The sequence below is a fragment of the Lissotriton helveticus genome, chromosome 6 (assembly GCF_964261635.1).
Source record: "Lissotriton helveticus chromosome 6, aLisHel1.1, whole genome shotgun sequence".
Lineage (NCBI taxonomy): Eukaryota > Metazoa > Chordata > Amphibia > Caudata > Salamandridae > Lissotriton > Lissotriton helveticus.
The window spans coordinates 364,760,697-364,780,820 of record NC_136067.1 but is presented as its reverse complement, the minus strand read 5'-3'; the positions used below and the strand labels follow the sequence as shown (position 1 = coordinate 364,780,820).

General features: G+C 49.7%; 1 non-coding gene across 1 annotated transcript; it reads left to right on the top strand.

The window, feature by feature from the left end:
* The first annotated feature begins 11,873 nt into the window (after positions 1-11,873).
* On the top strand, positions 11,874-12,059 carry LOC144764336 (U2 spliceosomal RNA). Its single transcript, XR_013596503.1, has one exon. It is a non-coding gene; the product is annotated as a U2 spliceosomal RNA (small nuclear RNA).
* The last annotated feature ends 8,065 nt before the right edge of the window (positions 12,060-20,124 follow it).

Sequence of the window (20,124 nt, the reverse complement as noted above, 5' to 3'; positions counted from 1 at the left end):
TCACAGGCCTGAACAGCACCCAGATCTCTGGTAAGAGGATTTATGCTTCGGTGGACCCACCTATAACCCTGCCTTAGTTCTAGGGAGCGACTGGTCAGAGTTTCTTGCACTGCAGACCTCTGAGGTTTGCTGGGAGACACCCCAGGCACTCAGGCGGACGGTCCAAAGGTGAACCAGGTAATCCGGCGGTAATCCATAATTTACCAGGTGATCCCCCCAACCAACCAAATGGAAGAGATGGACACTGAACCCTCAGTGGCCACCACAGAAGGCATCCCCCAGCTGGACGCCCAGAAACCAAACCCCCTACCCCCTGGGGACAGCGGCAAGGCGGCGAGTAAGGAGGCACCCGTTAAAGTGGGCACCAGCGCAGGGAAGGCTGGCTCCCCCAAGCCCCCGGCACCCCAGGCCTCAGGGCCAAAGGCACCAGGAGGGCAGACAGGTGTCCCTGGAAACCCCAAGGCAGCCAAACCAGGGAGTGGAGGGAAGGGTGAGGCAGGGACCAGGCAGGGGACAGCCCCCGAACCCTTCAATGGGTATAGCATCACCCACCGGCACACCCAGCTCATGCGGTGGGAGATAAAGGACAAAACTGGACCCCGAATGGAGCGAGCCTCATTCGTGAACAAAATCCTCAAACCAGCAGGGGTCCAAGGGGACGAGGTACTGAGTTGCCAGGCATCCGCATCGGGCATGATCTTCCTACTCAGCTTTTTCACTCAAGCACTCTTTAAGAAGTACTGGGACTTCTTTCAGGGGAAGAAGGAGGAGACACCCTACAGCAACTTCAGCGTAACGGCAGGAATGGAGCCAGCAACCACGGAGAAGAGGATAACGGTTGAGATGACCAACCCCCACATCCCAGACAAGGACATCGCGTCGCTCCTACAAAGGTACGGCACCATCCGGACAGGACCCACCAAGGTCAGGGACTCCAACGGAATTTGGAACACGACCTGGCAGGCAGAGATTGACCTCCACAAGGACCCATCAGGGAGAGATGGCATGAAACACCCACCGGCCAGCTTCTACCTAGGATCAGACATGGGGAGGATCAAGTACCCAGGACAACCCTTCACCTGCAGGAAGTGCGAAGGCACGGGCCACGCGGGCAAGGATTGCCCTGTGAAATTCTGCTGGATCTGCAAGCAGTCCGGACACGACGCAAGCTCATGCAAAGAGACCAGGAAGTGCAACCTCTGTGGAGAGGTGGGCCACACGTACTACCGATGCTCCAAGTCAGACTTGCCGAAGACATACGCAGCGGCCACTGCAGCGAGCCCAGCCTGGAGCCAACCATGGAGACAGACCAGGCCGAAGCTCTCAGCGCCAGCCAACGCCAGCCTGAACCCCCTCCTGAAAGATGCCAGAGACCAATCGGGGAAAACAACAGCGACACTCGGGAAGGTAGACCAGAAGGGCCAGGATCCAAAAACAACAACCACCACAGGACCAGGCCAGAGCAACATAGGGGGCCCCAAAGCAGGACCGGACACAGGACCACCACCACCATCTTCTGTGACGGCACCAGCCAAGGAACCCCAGAGCCCCAAAGGGAACCCCGAGGACGGAGTATCAGTGACGGCCCCGCCAAAGGAAACCCCAAGGAAACCCACACAGGCTGAGGGAACACCAGCCAAGGAACCCCAGACCCCCAAAGGGAACCCTGAGGGAGCCCAATCCGGCTGAGGGAACACCAGCCAAGGAACAACTGGAACCCCCCACTGACGGAGCACCGCAAGAAACCGCACCGACAGAGGAGGCCACCGGAGGGAAGGCACCAATGCCAGACACAGAGGCGGGGAAGGAGAAAAAGGACTCTGCCAAGGCAAAGGTCGCCAAGAAAACAGATAAAAAGGGAAAAAAGAAAGGAGGAAGGACGGATGACGACAGCGAGGAGGAGTGGGTTCAAGAGTCGTGGACACAAGTCCAATCCCAATCGCTGCGCCAGAAAGCCTTCAAACTCGCAGAGGCCAAAGAGCAAACACGCTCCAGCGCCAGGATCCAGAAGGCGGCAGCACAAAAACCGCCGCCAACAGGACCCAAGCCAGAGACGCTGGAGCACGGGGAGGAGCCAGAGGAAAACCCCCAACGAACAGGCCCCCAGAAAAGGAAGCTACAAGGGAAGGAGGACTTCCTGAAAAGCAAGAAGGTAAACAACGCGGGCACCGATGAAGATGAAGAAACAGGAAACGGAACCCCCATCATCATCGAGAGCGAGGACGAGATGGAGGAGGATGAGAGAGACGAGCAGGAAAGGGAGGAATCAACCCTCCAGGACCTCCACCGCCAACTCAACAGCTTGGCGGCCATACCCGTACCAGAGCATTGGGACCTGGTAATAGAAGATGAGGTGCTCATTGAATACGGAGGAGACGCCTCAGTGGAGTGGGGGCCAACGGAGGAACAGGATAACCTACAAGCACAGTAGGGACACCCAGGGCCTTCAACCCCAGTAGGTACCGAAACCAGACACTGACCGATAGCACAGAGACAATGGCTATATCATTGCTCACCCTAAACGTCAGAAGCATGAAGGATCAGGTCAGGCGGGTCGGCACGTTGCGCTTCCTGGCCACCCAGAACCGAGATATCTGCTTTTTGCAGGAATGCGGAATTCCGTACACCCAGTCGTACAGCCAGCTTGAACGGCAGTGGACGCACAGGCCATCCTTTTGGTCTGGAGGGAACGATTGCAAATCATCTGGAGTGGCCATTCTGATCAGGGGAAGGCATTTCACCGTGGACAAAGTCACCGAGCAGGTCAACGGCAGAGTGCTGGTCGTGGACGGCTCGTGGGCCGGTGAGCCCATTCGGCTCATCAACGTCTATGCCCCCCCGGAGAAGAATGAGCGACTCGAGATGGTCAGGGTGCTCCGGATGCAACTCGTGACCTCTAGAACCATTCTGATGGGTGGTGATTTCAACTGCATAGTAGAGTTGGATGGACACAGTGGGCCAGGCTCTGCAGGAATGGATGTGACGTCCAGGCTGTTGGTGGAGATGATAAAGGAGGCGTCAGGAATTATTCCTGGAGCAAGCCGGACGGATCCGTGCGTTCACGGATCGACCTTCTACTCACCTCCCCAACAGTAAAGCCTGGGCGAAGCTCCATGGTCGCCGTCCACTTCTCTGACCACAGAGCAGTCAGTTTCGAGGGGGAACTTACAGGGAAGTTCCCCGCTGGCCCAGGTTCGTGGAAGCTGAACTGCTCTTTGCTGGACAATGAGGAGTTAGTGGTGTACCTCAGAGACGCGTACATAGAGTGGAAGGACATGAAGGGCCTCTTTCAATCCGCCAGCGAGTGGTGGGAATGGGTGAAGGTCAGGTTCCGGAGCTTCTTCCAGGATGCAAGCAGAGCTGCTGCACGGGTAAAGAAGAGGACGTTCAAGAGGCTAAAGAGCCAACTGCAGCAACTGTACGAACTCGAGCTCAGGGGATGGGACGTGGATGACGACCTGGAGGACACCCGAAAAGGGCTCTCTGAGCACTTTAGGGAGGAATATGAGAAAATCATCTTCAGGACCAGAACCGAGAACCTAGAGAAGGGCGAGAAATGCAACTCGTTCTTCTTTAAGAAAACTCACTCAGCTCACACACCGCCGGTGGAACTTCGAGACTCGGACGGCAACCTCCAAAGTGAGAAAGAGGACGTCATGAGAGTCGTCACGGACTTTTACGGCGAACTCTACTCACCGAAGGCGTCGGAGAGAGCCCAGGCGGACAGTTTCCTGGAGGGCATCTCAAAGACACTGGGTCCGGAAGAGAGAGAAGGCCTAGATGCGCCTTTTACCCTGGAAGAACTGCACTTGGCCGCCACAACCTCCAAGAGAGGCAAGACACCCGGGAATGACGGTCTACCATTGGAACTATATGTTGAACTGTGGGACCTGATCGGGCCGGACTTGCTGACCCTCTACGAGGAAATGGTGGGCAAGGGCAGTATGCCGCAATCCCTGCGAGAGGGCATGATAACACTCTTGTACAAGCAGAAGGGAGAGAGAGAAGACCTCAAGAACTGGAGGCCCATCTCTCTCCTCAATGTGGACTACAAGATTCTCGCGAAGGTAATGGCCAGACGCCTAAAGAAAGTGGTAGCAAAGATAGTCCACCCAGACCAGTCCTGCGGTATACCGGGACGGCAAATCGCGGACAGCCTGGCCCTGGTCTGGGACACGAACGAGTACGTCAAGGGTCGCAAGATCCCGACGGCCTTGGTCAGCCTGGACCAGGAGAAGGCGTTCGACCGCGTTTCCCATGAGTTCATGGACCGGGCACTCAGAGCACTGGGCCTGGGGGACTTCTTCTGCGACGTTGTGAAAACAATGTATAGAGACATCTCCAGCACGGCAACAGTGAATGGCTGGAGTACCAACCCTTTCCCGGTCCTGTCAGGGGTGAGGCAGGGATGCCCCCTCTCCCCCTCCTGTTCATCTGCGTAATAGATCTCCTCGCGGAACGCATCCGGCAGAACAGTAACATCAGAGGAGTAAAGGCACCGGGAAGCGGAGGAAAAGGAGAAGTGAAGTGCTCTCTGTACATGGACGACGTCTCAGTATTCTGCGCAGACGGACCGTCCATAAGAGAATTGGAAAGGACTTGTATCGAGTTTGGGAAGGCATCAGGAGCGAAGATCAACAGCACCAAGTCAGAAACCCTGCTCTTCGGACACTGGACCACCCCCCCCCCCCTCGGGACCCACTACCATTCCCCATCAAAAGGGACTTCCTGAAGATCCTGGGAGTCTGGTTCGGCGGAGAAGGTGCAGCAGAGAAGACCTGGGAGGAAAGACTGGCGAAGACGAGGCAGAAGCTGGGACTCTGGAGCCTCCGGAAGCTGAGGATCGAAGGGAAGTCTTTGGTCCTGCGGAACGAGACCCTGCCAGTACTCCAGTACGTCGCTCAAGTATGGCCAGTGCAGACCACAACGGCCAAGGCCATCACGAGAATGATCTTCTACTTCATCTGGAGCTGGAAGATGGACAGAGTGAAGAGGACGGTGATGTTCAAGACCCACGACAAGGGAGGCAAAGGAGTGCCGGACATCGCCACCATCCTGAGAGGGATCTTCGTGTGCCACTGCGTGAGGAACACCCTGAGGACCGAAGATGAGAGCCACGTCGGCTTTCTGATGGCACGCTTCTTCCTGCTGCCAACGTGGAGGCGCCTCGGATGGGCAGAGTGGGTGAGCGCCGTCCCGTACAACTCGGAGACCCCGTCGTTCTACAAAGAAGTGGAGAAGTTTGTGAAGGAATTCGGCCTGGAGGAAGCTAGCCCCGCCACATGGACCTCCAAGCTTGTCCAGCGACAGATACGTGCAAGGGACATCAGCGAGCCAATCGGCGCCCTCCCCTCAGCCACAGCAGACCACGTGTGGGGAAACGTCGCATCCAAGCACCTGACGAACCAACAGAAAGACACCGCCTGGATGGCCATCCAAGGAGGACTTCCCGTGAGAGCCTTCATGCACGCAAGAGGACTCAACCGATACAAGTCCAGCCCAAGAGGATGCACCGTGGACGAGACAACACACCATCTCTTCTGGGAGTGCACGTATGCACAGGACCTGCTGAAGGCCCTGGGCCCGGAGCTTAGGGCCTGGATCCCTACGACCTGCATCACTGCTGACTCTGTGATGTATGGACTGTTCCCAGGGACACACGCACTAGGTGACCTCCAGGGCTGCTGGAGGCTCCTGTGCTGTTTCAAAGATGTTCTTCTGTTCTCCAGAAACCGCCTGGTAGTAGGGAAAAAGGAGACATCAACCCTGGGATGCCGTAAGATGATCCACGGCCTCCTGCGCGACTACGCAGCACTGGACGGATCAGATGGAGAAAGCGAAGACGAAACCTGAGGACCCAAGGGGTAGCCTGTCACGCAGGGGCCCCAGAAAGACTCAGGGAACAAAAACAACCCCAACGGAGGCCTCCTTGTCACTCAAGGGGCCCCAAGAGGAACCAGTTTGGCGACTGGAGAGAGGAGAGAACGGATGAAGACAGGTGGAGTAAATGTAAATAATTTACTGTATGTATTTTATTTAACGTGACTTCTTCCCTTCACAGGTAAAAGGTCAATGGGATAGCTTGCGCACTTGTTGCCAAGTTTGTTACCAACGACTTACGAATAAATAGGGTGTTGTGGAAGGTGACGATTGATGTATCTGAACCAGAAACGATGCCCTGACACGTAGGAAAAAAAAAAAATCTGTTTACAGGACACAACGGGCACTCGCAAACAGGGGGTACCTGCTTGTCAGCAAATAGCACATGATTTTTACAAAGTTCTGTATGATACCCCGCCTAACCCACCTCCACCACCTGATATTGCTGCCTACTGTGAGGCAGCGACAGTGGGCCTTATCAGAGACCAAACAGAATACTTGGGGGAACCTTTCACAGGAGAAGAATTTCTATCAGCACTAACATCCTCTCCCACAGGCTCCAGTCTAGGGCCAGATGGCCTGCCGTGGGAATTTTACAAAACCTTTTGGGATATTCTTTGTGTTGATTTCATGTCCATGGCAACATCTGCCTTTGCACAGAATGATTTCACTGACGATTTTTCCGCAGGTATCATCACATTGCTGTACAAAAAAGGTGATGAGACGTCTCTACAAAATTGGAGACCCATTTCTTTATTAAACACAGACTACAAGCTAGTATCTAAGGTGCTAGCGCGCCGTTTTCGCACTGTTTTAGGCACCAGTATCCACCCTGACCAAACTTGTGCTGTGAAAGGACGCTCCATAGTGGACAGTCTAACCACTATTAGGGATGTTATTTATTATTATACTCAAAGGAGCCTGCCCCTAGGAGTGCTAAGTTTGGATTTCCAGAAGGCTTTTGACCGTGTCTCACATGCATTTCTCTTTGCAGCTCTAAGACGTCTACAAATTCCTGACAATATTTTGCATATGATCCACACCATGTATGCGCATGCCAGCAGCGTTGTGAGTATCAACGGTTTCTTCACCAAGCCTTTCCCTATCCTTTCAGGAGTACGACAGGGGTGCCCCGTATCGCCTGCTTTATTTGTATGCGCACTAGAACCATTTCTGTGTCATTTAAGAGGGGACAAGATGATCAGGGGAGTATTTGTGCCAGGAGGAGCAGGCTCCATGGCAAAAGTGGTTGCATACATGGATGATGTTACTATCCTTTGTACTGATGCTCCAGCGGTGCGCAGAGCATTGCTGCAAGCTTCCCTGTTCCAGGATGTCTCAAGTTTACGTCTAAACGTAGACAAATGTGTTTGTTTACAGTCAGGTCCTTGGGACACCTTAGCCAACATTCCGGTCCCTCTCATCACAGAACCGACGAAAATGTTAGGGGTGCTCTTTTCCACTCAAGGCCCAACACCTAAGAACTGGGAGGAGGTACATGACAAAATGGTCAAGAAAATCTCCTTGTGGTCAACAAGAAAGCTGACATTGGAAGGTAAAGTTCTTGTGATTAAAGCAGTGCTCATACCCCTGATGCTTTATCTTGCCATGGTCTTTCCACCACCATCACACACATTACAGAAATGTACTAAACTGCTTTTTTCCTTTTTATGGTGCTCCAAGATGGAAAAACTGAGTCGAGTCAAAGTCTGCAAACATTGGAAAAATGGAGGGAAGGGGATGCCGAATGTTTATACCTTCCTGTTTTCAAAGCTGTTTTGTCACACTCTTTCTAGGGTTGGAGATTTGTGTCCTTCACATGCGGCTCTCTTCACCAGATACTACATGGGAGCCACATTTCGAGCCTTCTCTCTGTTTTCTCCATCTAATTTGTTGCCCCTAACGCCCTCTGTACCTGTTTATTACACTGATTTATTGACTTTTATGCGTACTTTGGACTTCACCTCCATACCAAGAGCGGCCTGTAGTAATGCAAAGAAGTTCAAGCTGGCCTTGTTGGCAAGTGAGCGACCTACGCTTTTGGGCCCCTTCTCAGAAAGACAATCTGCTACAGTGTGGGCGATGGTTGGCCATAGAGGACTTTCGCACAGCCAAAGAGACCTGGCATGGATGAGCGCCCATGCCGGCCTCCCCATCAAAGACTTCCAGCACTGGCGGAGGCTGACTCCCTCTGCACGATGTCCGAGACACAATTGTCTTCATGATGAGACTGTGTACCATCTATTGTGGAACTGTGCCCATGCCCGGACATTTTGGACCCTGCTCACTCCTTTTTGGTAGAACATTGCGAAGATCCAAAATCTGTCCTTTGAAATGCTTTTGTATGGTTGGTCATTACCTACTTCACACATTTTGACAGCATGGCGTATTTTGAACTGTGGTAAAGAGACTCTTTGGGAGGCACAGAACATTTTGCTTTTCAACCACAAGACTCTAATCCTGTTGCTTGCCGGATCATTTGTTTGGACAAAATGAACACTTATTTCCACATTGACAAATCTTTTGTGGGGACCCAGCAAGCCCAAGCCACATGGCAGATTGATAACTGGAAAGGGTGGGTTACCTGAGCTAATTCTTTTGCAAAACATGCAACCTTTGGCCACCAGGTTTAAAACAGGATTGGCATTTGTATAGGCCAAAAATAAAGTCTTAGCCCACTTTTTCCTTTTCAGCATCCACACGCAGCGGGCAGGATTTGTCCTATCTTTAAAATGCTTAATATTTCACCGTATCGCTTTGTATTTTTCGGGGAATTGTCTTAAAATTTTGCTCCGTACCCATATTTTGTGAGAACAATTGAGATATTATACATATGTGCACAGATGTAATCTCTTGTTCACTGTGAACTACCAACGTATTGTAAAAACTGTATATGTGCCTTTACTCGTAATAAAGGTTTTAAAAAAAAAAAATCTGTTCTTTCACCAGCACTCTTCGTATGTGCACTAGAACCATTTCTTTGTACACTGAGGAAAGACAAGATAATTAAAGGTATCTTCGTACCAGGAGCAAGTGGGAAAAAGGCCAAATGCATCGCATATATGGACGACCTCACAGTGCTGTACCCAGACCCTGTAGCGGTCAGAAGAACTCTGCTGCACACCAAACTCTTCGCCCAAGCATCAGGATTGACCCTCAACACAGAAAAGAGTACATGCCTCACCATCGGGAACTGGAACCACCTAGCCAAAGTGGAAGTCAAAGTAACAAAACAACCCACCAAAATCCTGGGAATATTTTTTTCACAGGATGCAGAAGGGAAAGAAAACTGGCCACCTGTCCAACAAAAAATAAACCAAAAGTTAGAACTGTGAAAAACGAGATCCTTGACAATGACAGGGAAAATCAAGGTAATAAAAGCAATAATCCTACCCCTAATCCTCTTCACTGCAGTGATATACACCCCAGACAAAACAACGCACAGACTCCTGCAAAAAAGCTTATTCACCTTTTTTTGAAACTCCAAAATGGAAAAACTCAAAAGAACCATAGTTTTCAAACACCCAAAAAATGGAGGGAAAAACATGCCAAACCTGCATATGTACATCTTCACAACATATTTCTGCCTCTGCCTCAGAGCGATACGTGAAGGCAGAAACGTGGCAGCGAACTTTGTGCGCTACGGAGTTGGAGACATCTTCCACAGATTCCAAATTCTACAAAGGAACAATGCAATCCCCGTAGCCTTTTCCCCCACAAACTTTACACCTGCCTAGAACCCTTCATCACAATGCTGCAGCAACTGGAGGTTGACAAAGACTGCTTCGAAGCAAGAACCTTGCTTAAAAAAGAACTAGAACATTTGGAAAAAATGGAGATGGTGATCAACCTAACAGAAAAACTCTCCAACGCAGTGTGGCAAAAAACCACCCACACAGACATCACAAACGAACAAAAAGACATTGCATGGCTGGCGGTCACCAACGCATTGCCAGTGAAAGCATTCCAACACCGAAGAGGACTGGCGAACTCAGCAAAATGCCCAAGACCTGACTGCCCGGTGGTAGAAACAACCATGCATTTTCTATGGAACTGCTGTTTTGCTAAAAAGTTTTGGGAGAAATTAAAAATGTTGATTAAAGAAATAACCTCACTACAAATTCTGAATTATGAAATTGTACTATATGGTATAGGGAGTCCACTGTCAAAAACATAAAGACAGGACTCTATGGAGGATACTCAGTAGTGCAAAAGAAAGTCTATGGGTTGCCAGAAACCTGCTTTTATTTAAACATAAAGAGCTAGAAGTGCAGTATGTCATCCATCTATGCCTAGACAAAATCATGGTGTTCTACTATGTTGATATTAAACAGCAAGGGAAAGAAAAAGCGGAAAAAATATGGAAACATGGGAAATGGGAAGACTGGGGGGCATATTACCAACAACTAGCGATAATTTTTGTCTCTAACTTGTTTAGAGACAAAAATTATCGCCACAAATCGGCGATTTTTATAGCAGATAAACCTTGCTATTAGCAAGGTTTATCGCAAATGCGATAAAAAACGGCCGCAATCCATGAATATCGCTGAAAAGTCAGCGATATTCATGCATTATCGAGCAAATGCTCTTAGCCATGTTATCCACCTCCCATTGGATAACATGGCTAAGAACTGCTCAGGGCAGGTGTTAGCTTTTGGAGATTTTCGCGCTTAGCGCGAATATCTCCAAAAGTTGGTAATAGGAGATAGCGATGTTAGCGACTGTTTCCAGTCGCTAACATCTTGGCACGCCCACTTTGCATGTCATTAGTGATAAATATCACTGACATGCAAAGCGGGGCCCAAGATGGTCGCTATCTCCTATTAGCTGTCACTAACTGGTGTTAGCGACAGCTTGGTGATAGGGAGATCATTTTATCTCCGCTTTCTTGGCTTTTAAAGCCAAAAAAGCGGAGATAAACCCCCTTGATAATATGCCCCATGGTTTCTTAAACATAGCCTCACGTGAATACTGTATGCATAAAATCTTGATGGAAAACCGGTAGGTTGGTGCCTGCGTGCACCCCCTACTCAGGTTCAAATGTACACCACCCTATGGGATTGGTTAACATGTATCTCTGCAAATTTTTATAAATAAAGTATATTTTTACAAAAAAAAAAAAAAATTCTGTTCTTATCCTGGGGCCCTTCTCTGAACAACAATCTATTGACATTTGGAAGCTGGTGGGGCACCGAGGCCTTTCGCATAACCAACGGGACATAGCGTGGATGAGCGCCCACAACTGCTTGCCTACCAGAACTTTTCAACACAGGCGAGGACTCACGCCATCGGCACGTTGCCCCAGAGATAGCTGTGCGCAGGAGGAGTCGATCTATCACCTGTTTTGGGATTGTACTTTTGCTGTTGCATTTTGGAAATTGTTGTCCCCTTTTCTAGCAAATGTTGCAGGTATCTCCTCCTTCTCCTTTGATAAATTAATTTACGGCTGGTCACTCCCCACAACTAATGTCCAAACGACATGGAGGGTGGTTAATTGTGGCAGAATGACACTCTGGGAGGCTCGCAACATGCTGTTGTTCAACCGCAAAACGCTCTCCCCAAAAGACTGCAGAAACTTGTGTCTAGATAAAATGTACACATATTTTCAAGTGGACTTAAGTGACTTTGGCTCTCAACGGGCGCATGAACTGCGGCACCCAGAGAACTGGAAAGGGTGGGTGACCTGAAAGACCTTCTTTGTCTCACGAACCCAGCCACCGGGTCCAAAACTATAGATTGGCATTTGTAAAATAGGCCATATATAAAGTTTACTGCCTAAAGCCTGCATCACCAGGCATAAGGATAGGTTTTTTGACACATGTATACAAATGTATATTTGCCGCAAAATTTCGGATGAAGTGCCAGTTTTTTCAGTAATTTGTTTGCTTTTTGCATCTCCTATTGCTACTGTATTACTACTGTATTGACCTACGTATGTATTTTGAAAAGGCATTATTGTAAAGTGAGTGTGTCCTTTTCCTCCTGTATGCACCTTTACTTATAATAAAGTATTTTCAAAAACAAAATCTGTTCTTATCAGTTTAATGTCTGATACGTCCTCTATCTGGGGACCATATATTAAATTGATTTTTGGAACAGGGAGATGGAATAGGAGCTTGCTCTGTCCACTCCACGCATCAACCTGGTATTGCAGTACCTCCAGGAATGGTGCACTTCCCCACCCGGGGAAAACAATGCTGTTGAAAAATAGACGAGAAAACGAAAGTAGCGCTTCACTACCAAACCTTGTAAAGTGTGTAGGAAGGTAGATCCCTGACTATGGTTGCCCCCACCTTTTTGCCTAGTGTTTTGCTGGTTTTCTGACTTAGTTGACCTGGGGCCCTGCTATTCAGGACCCCAGGCCCACTGCTCTCTCTGTTAAAATGGATTCCATGTACCCTAGGTACATATCTGATTGGATACTGAGTCACCTTATCAGTCCCTGTACAGTATACCTTAGGTATCCAGGGCATAGGTGTACCCAGGGCCTACCAGGGGCTGAAGCATGTATTATGCCACCCCTGGCTGGCCATCCAAAATTGACACAACTGGCTGCTTGACAGCTGGGGCAAGGTGGTGTACACACCCTTTGCTTTAGATATAGTATTCCTATATCTAACCCTAAAATGGACACATATATTCCTATCAGTCACTCCTATGGCAGGCCTTAACAATCCTGAAGGCAGAGTGCTTGGAATAATGTGAAATAGTGCTCTGGCATGAGCTGAGCCCGTTTGCAGCTTGCGGAACCAAGTCCTAATAGCTGTTCCACGATAACGCTATACCATATACTCTTAAGTGCATTATGTACCTCGCGGTCATATGCTAACTTTGGTATAACATTATCAAAACATGTCGAGTAAGGTGTCATACGAATTGGAATACTAACCCCTCGCCAATTCTGGCGACGGGGTTAGCATTCCACCCTTCTAGAGGGACACGACATGTATGTAGCTGTAACCCCGGTTAAAGTTAACTCAAGCCTCAGCTCCACAAAATGGATGCTGCCACCGAGACACCAGTCTGCCCTCCTGCTGCTGGGAGTCCTTCCAGCAAACGGAGGCCCGGACAAAGAGTTTCCTGTCAGGGGCGGTGCCAGCACCATCCCAGACAGGATTTTGTGTATCCCAGGTAGGCAGGGCTTTAGAGGAAGGTGACTGCAAGTGGCACCCCGGTGCTCACTATGCATAGGCGGGCTCAAACCAGTTCTGGGGGCACACCAGCCCCTGAGCTGGGGAGAGACCAGACAAAGGAGAGGGTGTAACCACCCCCCTCCTAGTCCCACCCATAGGGCAGGACTTAGTCGCGTGCCAGCCCCCTTTTGCAGGATAAAGGTAGGAGCAGGCCCCCTTCCAAATTAGATCATCTTTGAATCCTGAAACTACTTTCCACGAAAGAAACTCAAGACTCTTCCTAAGATTTCTCCCTTGTGACTAAGGAGTAGTCACCCTGCAGCAGCAGGCACCAACCAAGCATCGCGGTTTGCTGTAAGTCTCTCCTCCGGATCAAGACTGCCCAGCTCGATGAGAACCGGCTTCCCTGGCACCTCTGACCTCTACCTGCATCATCAGCCACGCTGAGATTCGTGGGTGTGACGAGACCTCGAGGGACCGGCCATCTTCAAGACTGCACGACGCTTGCCCAGCACGACCACCGAGAGACCCTCGAGTAAGTGCTTTGGGGTTTGAGAAGCCCTGACCCTGAGCAGCTCCAGCACCGAAGTTCAGTCCCCTTGCATCCACGAGATCTGTGTGGGGCCCTTCTGCTCTTTGCTGCTCACCGCGTTGTCCAGGTCACTTGCCCGTTGGCTAGTGACCCTTCCGACGACGAACCACGACGACAACACTGCTGGTCTGGTTGCTCCAGACTGGCCCCCGCTCCCCTTCAACAGAGGAGCACCCCGGACCCTCCTGGTCCACTCCAGATGCCATTTTGAGTCCACCGCGCGGGCTTGCATTTGCCAAGAGTTGTTGCCCCAATCCTGGGTCCAGCGACGTCGACAGCAGATACCTCCGTGGGACAGCTCGCACCTCCATCCTGGTCGCCGACAACGCCTCCTGGTCCGAGAGACTGCAGAGCCCAGCGTCGCCCACTCACCTGGTCGAGGTGACTTCGTCCGGTGCCATCCTGGTGCCCACCTAATCACTGGCTAGTGATTCAGAACTTGGTCCCCTCTGCTTACAGGTCTCCTTCTTCCCTGATCCAGGCTTGGATCCCTCCGAATCTCTTCACTGGTCGCCTGCCAGCAACTTCCTCTTTCAGACTCCATAGACTGCAACGAGGAATCCCGACGTCTTTTCAGACCTATGCAGCCGCAGCCCCTGGGCTAGATAACCTGAGCATTTCGGTGCTCCAGCATAGCTTAACTATCTAAGTGTCCAGATCCTTTTTCGTTTCAGCTCTATCTAGTCGGATTCGTCTGATAACACTAACTTTGCATTTACTAGCCTCTATAGACTTTGTTCCGCATCCCGCGTGAGAGTGCACACTCTGCACCCGATCCCCCTAGGCCTCCTGCTAGTAATCTAAAGGTTCAGTAGAATAGTCCTAGCAATCCCAAAGCCTATGAGAGTAGTACTTACCTGCTAGTAATTTCGCATTCCACTTTTTGTGTATATGGTTTTTCGTGCCCCTCGGGCATTTGTGTAAATTGTGCGACTTTCAGTATTTTCTTAAGAGTTTTGTTATGTGCTTAGCTCCCTGACTCACAAAGAGATCAGGGTAGACTTGTTATAAATAAATATCCTTTTATTTTCATAACAACTTGTGTGGTGTCCTTTCACTTGGTGTTCAAGGGGTAAATGTGATGGTAAAACAGCTGGCTTAACACGCCCTCGAGAGTCTAGCCTTAGACTGCTCTTGTCCATGCTACTAGGATAGCTGGTCTATCAGGTTGACTTACAACCAATCATCAATAAGGGTTGTTTGGACTGATACATAGTGATCACTAGAATAGTGAGCACTGCATATCAGGCCAACTTCTCACATTGGTGAGCAGCGGTTGGGATTTGAGCTTGCTGTTGTTTTACCACACGTATCCTAAGAATATCATTTGAAAGATCACATAAGTACCAAGGTACATATAACTTAGCTTAGAATACTCTGAGTTCTACTGAACCAGCTGTTGTAGTTCAATAGGGCTTAGCACACCGTAAACTACAACTCTAGCAAGGGATCAGTAGGTAAACCCATAGTGTAGGTAGGTGCATCACTTACACCTCACTAGAAAAGCATGTCTACCCATGGAGAGTCTTCAGAGACTCCCCTAGTGGCTAGTGACCCTCCACAGGTCATCTCAAGATATGCAGCTCTCAGTTTCCAGGAGATGAGACAAGTGTGTACCTCCAGGAAACTGAAACAGGGGTCTAACCCCACCATTCCCTTTCTGATAGGTCTCTTAGAGACATATGATGCTAGGAAAGCTTCTCATACAGATGGGAATATGCCAGCCTTAGAGGGTACCCTTGGTGATCCAGACCTCCTTGACACTGACAAAGCAGTTGAGGAGGAGGAAGAAGAGGAACTCTCTGGGGATGAGGCAGACAACAGGCCTGAACTAGTCAGCAGACTTACTAGGGCCAACTTAGACCTACTTAGGGAAGGATCTGGGGGACCCCCAGTACTGACCCTAATGAGGCCTAACCTTGGAGTTAGGAGAGATAGATCTCCTTCTAGGGACTCCAATAGATCTCTGCACTCTAATGCCTCTTCTCAGAGGAGAAGGATTTCTCCCCAGAGGAGATTGACTTCCCCTCTGAGAAGAGAACATGAAGCAAGGATGAAACAGGCTAATCTAAGGATTCAAAGGGAAGAACTTGCCCTGGCCAAAGAGAAGCTTGCCTTTGCTAGAGAGCAGCAGATGAGTGGGACAGTTCCCACTGGTGGCAGCAATCTCCCTAGAGATAAGGAAAGGAGTTTAGATACTAAACACCTGAGTAAGATAGTGCCCCCCTTTAAACAAGGGGATGACATCCACAAATGGATGGCTGCTTTGGAGAGGGCCTGCACTGTCCAGTGCATCCCCCAAAGTCAGTGGGCAGCTATACTGTGGCTCTCCTTTGAAGGCAAAGGTAGAGATAAGCTCCTCACTACTAGAGTTGAGGATGCTAACAATTACCAAGTCCTGAAAAATACACTGGTTGATGGGTTTGGCTTAACCACTGAGCAGTACAGGTTGCTGTTCAGGGATACCCAGAAAATTCAGTCTCAGGATTGGTCTGACTTTGTGGATTGTGCCACTAAGGCTTTGGTAGGCTGGCTACTGGGTAGTAAAGTTACTGACTTCACAGGATTGTATAATCTTATTATGAGAGAGCAAGTCTTAAATAATTGTCAGAACCATTTATTACACCAGCACCTGGTAGACTTTGATCTGACCTCTCCACAGGAATTGGGTAAGAGGGCAGACAAATGGGTCAGAACCAGGATTAGGCCCAAGAACCAAGGTGGTGACCAGAAGAAGGATACGGTACGGTGTCGCATAAAGTGCTTCTCGACCGTCTGAGGGATGTAGGGTTGGGAGGTGCAGCCCTGTCTTGGGTGGAAAGCTTCCTCTCCTGTCGCTCTCAAGAAGTCAGGCTGGGCTCCCATAAGTCCACCTCTAGGGAGCTCACCAGGGGTGTGCCACAGGGCTCATGCCTTAGCCCCACATTATTTAATGTGTATGTGGCCCCCCTGGCCGACTTAGTAAGACCATATGGGTTTACCCCGATATCCTACGCTGATGGCACCCAGCTGCTGTTCCCCTTTAAAACTTTTACACCGGCCCTGCAAAAATCTTTTGCAGAAGGCATGAGGGCTGTGTCGAGATGGATGGCCGAGAACTGCCTACAATGTAATGTGGGCAAAACGGAGGTTTTACTGTTCGGGGAGGCAGCAACATTATTGTCTGGGGAGTGGTGGCCCACAGAACTAGGACCAGTTCCTGTCCCTAAGCAGACTGTCAAAAACTTGGGGGTGTTATTCGATCAAGCCTTGACTTTTAAACATCATGTCAACCAAGTTGCTGGCACATGCTTTAGGGCCATTGGACTATTGAAAAGGGTTTTTCCCTATATACCTGATAGTCACAGGAAAACCCTAGTCCAGGCACTAGTGATCAGTAGATTGGACTACTGTAATGGCCTTCTTTTGTCAGCTAATGAAGGCCAATTAAACAAATTACAAGTGGTCCAAAATACGGCGGCGAGGTTAGTCCTCAATGTTCCATCTAGAACTCCCTCTCGTCCTCTACTAGCCAAACTTCACTGGTTGCCAGTGCGGCAACGCACGAAGTTCAAAATTCTGTGTACCATTCATAGATGCCTGACAGGAAAGGGCCCCAAATATTTGACTGAAGCTTTCCGACCTTATGTTCCAGGCCGATCACTTCGATCGTGCAATCTCCACTTACTACAGGTCCCTAAAATAAAAAAATCTCGTCAGGGAGGTCGTGCTTTGGCACACACAGGACCCGTTCTCTGGAACTCCCTTCCCCTTAAACTCAAACTTATCACCAACCATTTATCCTTTCGCAAAACCCTCAAGACCCACCTTTTTACTATTAACTAACCAGCTTATGATTTACTACCTCCGTAAATGACCAGGCATGGGACAAATCTCCATTTCTATAACAAGCGCGGAGATACCCCTTCGGGGGTTTATTCAGGCGCTATAAAAGCACATAAATAAATAAATAAATAAAAATAAAGGAATCAACCAAGCCTCAAGAGAAGGGTGGGAATAAATCTACAGATCAAACCACATCAGGGCCCCAAAAATCCTCTGACAAGGGTGGGTCCCAGACTCCTTCCAATACCCAAAAGAAACCTTATTGCCATACCTGCAAACAGGTAGGCCATTACAAAACTGATAGCAGTTGCCCAAAGGCCAACGACAATAAGGAGAACATACCCCCAAGTAACACTTCCAAGCCTCCTGTTACTACTATTAGTAATCCCCCAGGTGGTGGGAGTGCCCCCAAGAATTTGGGTGCATTTACTTTGGGAGTTCCTGGGGACTCTGGCCTAACCAGGTCCCCTGACTTAGATACTCTTGTCTGTGAAAATGGCATGGGGTTTGCCAACTTCACTGCTTGTCCCAACACTTTGAGCAAGTACAGACAGGAGCCCCTCATCAATGGTATAAAAGTTGAGGCCTTTAGAGACACAGGGGCTAGCATCACCATGGTGACTGAGAGCCTAGTCCCCTCAAGGCAACTTTTACCTGGAGCCACATACCAGGTGACCAATATTGATGGAGTGCAGAGAGATCATCCCATGGCAGTGGTAAATCTCAGCTGGGGAGGTGTCACTGGCCCCAAGAGAGTGGCAGTGTCATCAAACTTGCCTGTAGATTGCCTACTGGGGAATGATTTAGAGATCTCAGCCTGGGCTGAGGTAGAGCAAGAAACCCATTCCAAAATGGTAAACTTCCATGGTAAGGTTAGTGGGGCAGTGATAGCCACAGCCCCAGTCCAAGATGTCCTCCCTGAACAGATCAGGAGGGCTGTGCCAGTCACAGCCCAATCTCAGACAACTTCCTTCCCAGAACAGGTTGGCAAGGCTGTGATGGTAACAGCCCATACCCAAACTGAGTCCCCTCCTGAAAAGGTTGGGAGAGTTGTGATGGCCACAGCTCAAACTCAGACAGATAATAGTGTTGTGAAGCCTGAAACTATGGATCACTCCACTCAGACAGAGAGCATTGAGGAGGAAGAGAAATCTCCCTCCCACCAGACTTTAGGAAAGGATCAGCCTCCTCAGGGAACTGATCTGACCCCTTGTGAAGGAACTGCCCCAGAGGTAGTCAGGCCTAGCCTGGCAGAACCCCTGATGTCAGTGGACCCTTCCACGGTGGGACCCAGTCTGGAGCAGGTAACCTGCCCCTCTCTACCCTGCCTCAGTCAGCCCAGGGCTGTAGAGGTCAGGGAGGCCATTGGTGGACCCCAAAGGGCCCCCTGTCCAAAAGAATTCCCCAATCAGCAGATTAAGGGCACTGAAGCTAGTAGTCATAGCCAAGTGAAAATAAAACAAACTCCTGAGGGATCCCCCTTAAAATTAGTTAGGGACCTCCCACAGTTGGACACTGTTGGGCACAGCCAAACCTGGGACCTAAGGGCCCCAAACCTGACCTGTCCCTCCAGTAAGCCAAACAGAGGGACCCAGCCTCCAGCTTTAGGTAGCCAGAGGTTGACCCTGAGAGCTCAACACAACTCAGTCTTGGAAAGAAAGGCCTCTATGGTGGATAATGATTGGAGGAAGCTGAGCCCAAAATTAGTGGAGCCTCACTTCAGTACTCCATCTCAGCACCAGCCTTTTACTTTACCAAAACACACCACAGGTAGAGATTCCCTATGGTGGAGACCCTCAGATACCCTTAGGGTGAGGGATTGCTTAGTGGACCATGAGATAGGGTGTAACCATGCCAGTGCTGGTACTTCCTTATATGGCCACTTAGGCAATATAGGCTTACCTGGTCAAGGATAGCCTTATCTCCTTTCGTTTGGGGGGGGGGTTATGTAGGAAGGTAGATCCCTGACTATGGTTGCCCCCACCTTTTTGCCTAGTGTTTTGCTGGTTTTCTGACTTAGTTGACCTGGGGCCCTGCTATTCAGGACCCCAGGCCCACTGCTCTCTCTGTTAAAATGGATTCCATGTACCCTAGGTACATATCTGATTGGATACTGAGTCACCTTATCAGTCCCTGTACAGTATACCTTAGGTATCCAGGGCATAGGTGTACCCAGGGCCTACCAGGGGCTGAAGCATGTATTATGCCACCCATGGCTGGCCATCCAAAATTGACACAACTGGCTGCTTGACAGCTGGGGCAAGGTGGTGTACACATCCTTTGCTTTAGATATAGTATTCCTATATCTAACTCTAAAATGGACACATATATTCCTATCAGTCACTCCTATGGCAGGCCTTAACAATCCTGAAGGCAGAGTGCTTGGAATAATGTGAAATGGTGCTCTGGCATGAGCTGAGCCCGTTTGCAGCTTGCGGAACCAAGTCCTAATAGCTGTTCCACGATAACGCTATACCATATACTCTTAAGTGCATTATGTACCTCGCGGTCATATGCTAACTTTGGTATAACATTATCAAAACATGTCGAGTAAGGTGTCATACGAATTGGAATACTAACCCCTCGCCAATTCTGGCGACGGGGTTAGCATTCCACCCTTCTAGAGGGACACGACATGTATGTAGCTGTAACCCCGGTTAAAGTTAACTCAAGCCTCAGCTCCACAAAATGGAT